The sequence below is a fragment of the Morone saxatilis genome, unplaced genomic scaffold, assembly GCF_004916995.1.
Source record: "Morone saxatilis isolate NCDOM2014 unplaced genomic scaffold, NCSU_SB_2.0 Contig22, whole genome shotgun sequence".
Taxonomy (NCBI): Eukaryota; Metazoa; Chordata; class Actinopteri; family Moronidae; genus Morone; species Morone saxatilis.
This window is the reverse complement of record NW_023339785.1, coordinates 14,143,108-14,149,275: the sequence shown is the minus strand read 5'-3', so window position 1 is coordinate 14,149,275 and position 6,168 is coordinate 14,143,108. Positions and strand designations below refer to the sequence as shown.

The window sequence follows — 6,168 nt, the reverse complement described above, 5'->3', positions numbered from 1 at the left end:
GGGAAGCCGGGCGGGCGTCGCCGGTAGCGTGATAGAAGCGCGACACCTGACTGCGTGTTCAAGAATGACACCGCGCGCAGTTAATGCGTGAACACGCCGCCGGTGCGGGAGAAACGTACGTCGTCAGAGGGCACGGTGGTGGAGACAGGTACCCGCAGAAAAGAGAAGATACTTCATTTGATGTCAAGTGTGTCTTCAGTATTTTAAAGACATGTTGCTGTTATTGTCTAAGAAGATAATTAAGTTGAACTCGACCAACAAAATAGAAATAAGATTTTAATCAAATAATTACCTTTATTCTATAACAGTGAATATGTTATTAGTACTCTTGTATCTTGCATTGTTTACTTGTTTGTGCCTAAACGTGTTGTGTTTACATGATGGTGTATTTCATAAGAGCCGCTGTGCCTCTCACCAGCAGGCATTATTTTAAAATCAATGCTTTACAAGTAAATTAAAGCTATTATTAAAGGTTAATAACTATCATCATCATTATCAAGCATCCCTACAGTCTGTATCTTATTCAATAAGAGTGATGCATTGTAACTGGAAAGCTTCAATTACAGGTACCGCAGGGCTCCTAATTCAATATATCTATCTAGGACAATATGACTCGCCAAATCATGAAACTAGGTGAAATAATCTGACAATATGAAAGTGGCGTGAGTGTGACCCAGATTCTGGAGGATACATTACTTACGCACAGCTGCCTGTCTCTGCCTCTCCTCACTGCGCCTGTCTGTCTGCCATTCACGAGCAGCACCACACACATGATCACAGCTTTCTGTGGCTGCAGCATATGCAGCCTATTGCTGCAGGGCAACGTAGGCCATAGGAAGCAGAAGAAGAAGAGCACACAGGGATGAGTTTCAATTGTCCTCTCCTGCAGTGGGTGTTTTTTCCATGTTGTATAGGCTTGCTCTCTTTATATGTGTGGTAACAGTTTTGAGTGCAGAGCAGACGAGCAAAGGGGGCGAGCTTGGAGTATTACACTTCTCTCTATTCAAATTCCTGCTGAGGCCAGCAAACAGACACCCAGATAGAGTGATAAAGTGAAAAAACACTGTGGCTGCAGGCAGAGAGAGAGAGAGAGAGATGAGGAGAGGGAGGGATGTGTGTCCCGCTTTGTTTTGGTGAAGGATTGACTCAGAGAGAGAATGTGTGTCAGGGAGCTTTAATGAGTGTTTCTGTTAATTGTTTTGCCTGAGGTATTTTTACTGTTTTCCACAATATGGTATGCTGTGAGTCTGTTTTTGTACCGTGCTCCTTCTCAAAGAACAACAGCAGATTTCACGGAAAGAAGATAAAGTAAACCCTGTGATTAGGCCTTGTGATATCTCATCCTCAGATAAAAGAACAACCCACCATGTAATCAGGTTACAGTATGGTGTAAAAGTGATGGTGTAGGTGTTATGCTCCTAAGAGAAGGTGTACTGATTGGATGAAAGAAACAGTCTCACTCATTAGCAGTGATAGCGGTTGATAGTCAGCCTATTTCCATCTCTTCAGCCCGGTTATGAGTCCCACGGTAATGTGAGGAGTCACCGTTTTTATCAACTTAACATAATCATCTTAGCTTTTCTGCATATCCATGAGAGCTGTCCATAATAAGCTTAACATATTCATGACCGCTGGCAGGTTCAACTTAATATAGCTTTCAGCTTTCAAAATGGCCTATGGTATTCAGAAGGGACCAGAGAATCAAATGAGGCCTATATAGCTAATCCTCCATCGAAAACATTAGACACCTATTAGAGGCGTCCATTTCCAAAGCCAGCCACCAAACTGACCTAATTTCTACAATGTAACCCCAAGTCTCCAGTCTGGAGTGCTTTTGTTGACGTAACACTTTCATATGAAGGCAATTAGGCTTCTCGGGCATGAGTCACCGCTGTTAGTCACTAAATAATCTGCCTGAGTCTGATGTTCCATGGTCCTCCCCCAAAAAACTTAATTCATAACATGAACATAACAGGATGACAACATCATGTATAACAGAGGAAACTGAACGGTCTTTGAAGTTTGTTTGATTTGTAAAAGCTTTTTAAACACAGGAACAGGGATTTTACTGTGTTTCTGACCTTCTGGGTAAGATACGAGTGTTTAAAGGAAATGCTGTTGTTAAATGTTCCATTATAGAGTCCAATACTTTGCTTCAGAAATGAACCATTACTGCCAACACCCAGAATCATAATAAAAGTTGTTTATTGTTGCCACAGTACAAATACTATGACTCAACAAGGAGACTTCTCTAGACCTAGCTGTTGCTCAAACTGTAAATAAAGAATATATTATATATTTAAATAGTCACATAACGATATTGTAGTCAGTGGTAAAGTGTCTGTGACCACATTCCACATAAAATTAAATGCTTTCTATCCCTGCTTTGTGACATTTTCAGGACATTAACTTAATATCTTATTAATGGGGCACGCCACCAATTTTACACTGACGTTGAAGTTAAGTTTAGTCATCGACAGGAAAAATACACAGTCTTTAGTGTGATGTATTCTGTGGGTCTGGAGGGAACTTTCCAAAGTTTAAAATGTATTCTGATGATGCCGTCAAGAGTATCTGGGCTTGAGAAACAAAAATTAACAGAAAGTCTGTGTTACAAACTGGAGGTGTGGGGTTTAAAAGAACATTTAGGAGGCAGGGAATTGAGTGTCTAAATACACTATTGAGTTGTGCTATGAGAGATGTAGGATTCAGCATTTTTGGTGCTTGAGTCATAATAGGGACTAAAAGTCAGGATATATTGGCTGATCCTTCAGTGTCCACCAGCTGTATAGAAGTGCAATACTAAATCACTGGGGAACCCCTTAAAGACAAAACACAGCCAATTTAAAAAAGAACCCAAGCCCAGAGCTAAAGGGTTGTGACTAAAAGCCACTATGCATACCATGATTTTGTTTTGCTGTCTTTTACTGGTATTACCTTTCTCTGCCTCTTTTCCACTCAGACCTTCAAATAGCAACAGATCAATACATAGAGGGCTGGCAACTGAAGAAGGGACGTAAGCCACAGGAACGAGCTGAGCTTTCACCACTTAAAAAGTGTGCAGGAAGTGCCAATGATTAAGCATAACAATTTATAAGAGTTTATAATAATAGGTTTAATAAAAGATGGCTCATGTTCTAAGACGATTACACAGTGGCTCCAACTTTACGAGAGTTGGATTAACTCCCTGTCTGATAATTTCCTCAAAGTCAAATCTGTATGATAACATGTTGTTATCTGTCTATCTGTTGTTATATTAGTATCATAACGGAAACAAGCTAGTGTGATGTTTATAGAATACATGATGTGCAATTAAAAAGTCCCATAGGTCTTGAAAATTGAAAAAGATTCAGCTGGCTGCAGTCCATCCGGCATCACAGATCAATTCCCTTCAGAGACAAACTTCAAAGGTCAGAACAGCTTCTGGGCTGCATTTACGATGGAAATACTCATCTTCACTCCAGTCAACGTCCGTTCTCACATAACCCGTCTGGTTGCTATGGTTACTGACCATACCTCCTCTCCTCCTCCTCAGGTCTCCCCTCCTGTGAGAGTCACTGGCAATGCCGTAGGTGGGGCCTGTACTGTATATACAGGGACCTGTTACCTAGACACAGAGGGAGAGGAAGTGGGGGTTCATTTTGGACTGATATTGTCTCAATCACATTACTGCCTTGAGGGGACTAAGAAAACAATCAGACCAAAGTAAAAAGACCAGCTTGTTTCAATTTTCAATCACCAAAGTAATGACCACATGGTGAAAACCTGCATGTGTTGACTGTGACTCTCAGGCAGGGCTAGAGTGGCCTTGACAAATCTGCAGGGAGATCTACATAGTCAAAAGATTTGGACAAATAAGAAGCTCATTATTACAAATATCTGTCTTGAGCTGCTTTGCCTAATTTGGATGGGAGTTGCGTCTGGGAGCGCATGTGTGTCTAAGCCCATTTAAAAGACAGATTGCCTAATATAGATTGAAGGTGTGTATGTGAAAGACCAATACCATAAGGGTCCGGCTTATCCTTATAAACTGGATTACGTTAATCTACTAATCGAGGGCCATTTACATAACTGCTTCAATGCAGCTGCAGTTAAGCAATTATAGCCCCCATTTCCTTCTTTTCCCACAATGTGGTATCTACTCTCATTCCCAGAACTTTAATCTCACTTTCCCCCCCGAGTACAGTTGCTTTTCTCTCTTTAGGTCCTTTAATTATCTACTCTCCTTCCTTTTAAGTCTGGGCCCCCCTATTCCAAACTTTAATGTTTCCTGTTCTTGTCTATTTCCCTTTGCTCCTGAGGTCAGGTTGCACTGTACACATGTGAGCAAAAAGCTAAACTTCTGTTGTGTTCTGCTCAATCATATATCATCATATATTGCTGTTTCACAGAGTAAAACTGGAAGAAAGTATTACACCCAAATCCCAGACTTCGAGGCAGGCTATCACAGTTTTTTCTGACAGGGAGAGGGTTGTTTTGAGCAGTAACAACTCTAACTACATTTGCCTGTACTCTATGAGCTAATCATATTGTGGAATTTGGGATCATGTGATTAAACATAGTTGCCAGGCAAACACCGAATCCTAAAGAAAATCAGATTACACAGATGACAGGATTCAGCACCTTAAATGTTTAAGAATTTCAGTTCTTTTTTTTTTTAAGGACTCAGCCTTGGCAGATGGGGTGCCATCTCTATTTCTAAAATTACACTTGAATGAACACTGTATATTCTCGCAGACATTATAGTTTTAAAATATCTACCTATTTATTTCTCCACGCCTCACTGACTAAAATACTGGATAATTCTTAATTACATTATAATAAGCACAAATAAAACCAATAATAGACAATAGACATGAAATGCACACAGCTTATATGGAAATAAAAAAGGGAAACTACAGCAAAAGCCAAATCAAAAGAGTGGATAGGAGTATTCATTTTTTAATGTAATTTTAAAGATGGTGAAATATGGAAGGAGAATAGCAATCACGGGTGTCCTTTTTGTAAATCCATGTTTGTAAATAAAAACAAAATGTCATGTAGTGCCATCTCCTGGTAGATAACTTTAATTACGCCGTTGCAAACAGGAAAAAGAAATCGAATAATGATTAATAAAAAAACAAAGCAGACTTTTAAAGAACCCTTAGGCTCTATTTTAGAAACTTATTTTAAAATCTAACCAATCTGTGGTGTTAAATGCTCAATGAACTGTAACAAGTGTCCTTAATGTCACTTTAGGGATTCAGCAACAAATCGATAGTCGATTGTTCTTGACTGAGAGAAAACACCTGAACTTGCTACCATTGCAGCCAATCAAATCGCGTTAAAAAAACAAATCCTCCCTTTTGTCCAATCAGAACACGCAGACTGTGAAGTGGGCGGGGACATTAAGTGGAGCAGCTGACGGACTGTCCTGCACTGTGTGTGTATGTATGTGTGTGTTTGTAGTTTGAACACACTGAGCCAGCGGCGAGGCAGACTTAACAAAAGCGAAAGAGAAGAATGACTTGGGACACTGAGGAGCAAAGAAACTGAGACACTTCACTTTGATTCGGAGGATTTAATATAGCTGGCTGTGTTCGTGGTAAAGGTGAGCGGATAGCAGCAGCTTGTTAGCATTAGCACCAAAAGCCACCGGTTACTGAAGCTACCTGCAGTTATATATCGGTTACTCACATGGTACTACATAAGTTATATACTGCATTGCATTAGTAATAAATGGTAGTTAAATTACTACTAAGATTATTTACATGTCAACTGCACCGGTTACATCTGTGTTATTGGAGCCCCTTCTTGCTGGCAGAAGGAGGGGGGTTCCCTAAAGTGCAACAGGACACATCACGTTTCCAGTCAGGGCACTTGAAGGATGTTTCCTTCCCAGTATAGCTGACAGGGCTCACTCGATAACGTCTAAAATAGACTGCAGGCTACATGGCCGGGTTTGCTCTCACAGACAACCAAGGGTTGTACACAGCTGAACCGAGCCTAACTCTAACAGGACGTGGATGTGCAGGGAGGGGTATTTAGAAAGGAGAGTTGGGCTGTTTAGTTGTTAGTTCAGGTCAGTTGTCGTCTATGTGCCAAAGGAGGACTGCTCCAGTCTTTAATGATTAATCTGCTGTCTGTTGTTTTTTAGTTGAAGGAAGATCTGCTGGCCTGTAGTATATA

At 40.5% G+C, this 6,168-nt stretch overlaps 1 protein-coding gene across 2 annotated transcripts in view; it reads left to right on the top strand.

Moving 5' to 3' along the window:
* The first annotated feature begins 5,410 nt into the window (after positions 1 to 5,410).
* Positions 5,411 to 6,168, top strand: part of wfs1b (Wolfram syndrome 1b (wolframin)) — a 13,899-nt gene continuing 13,141 nt past the window's right edge. For both annotated transcript variants that reach the window (XM_035669106.1, XM_035669105.1), the window contains exon 1: positions 5,411 to 5,590. The gene's annotated coding sequence lies outside the window, so the exon portion shown is untranslated. The remainder of the gene's footprint in view (positions 5,591 to 6,168) is intronic.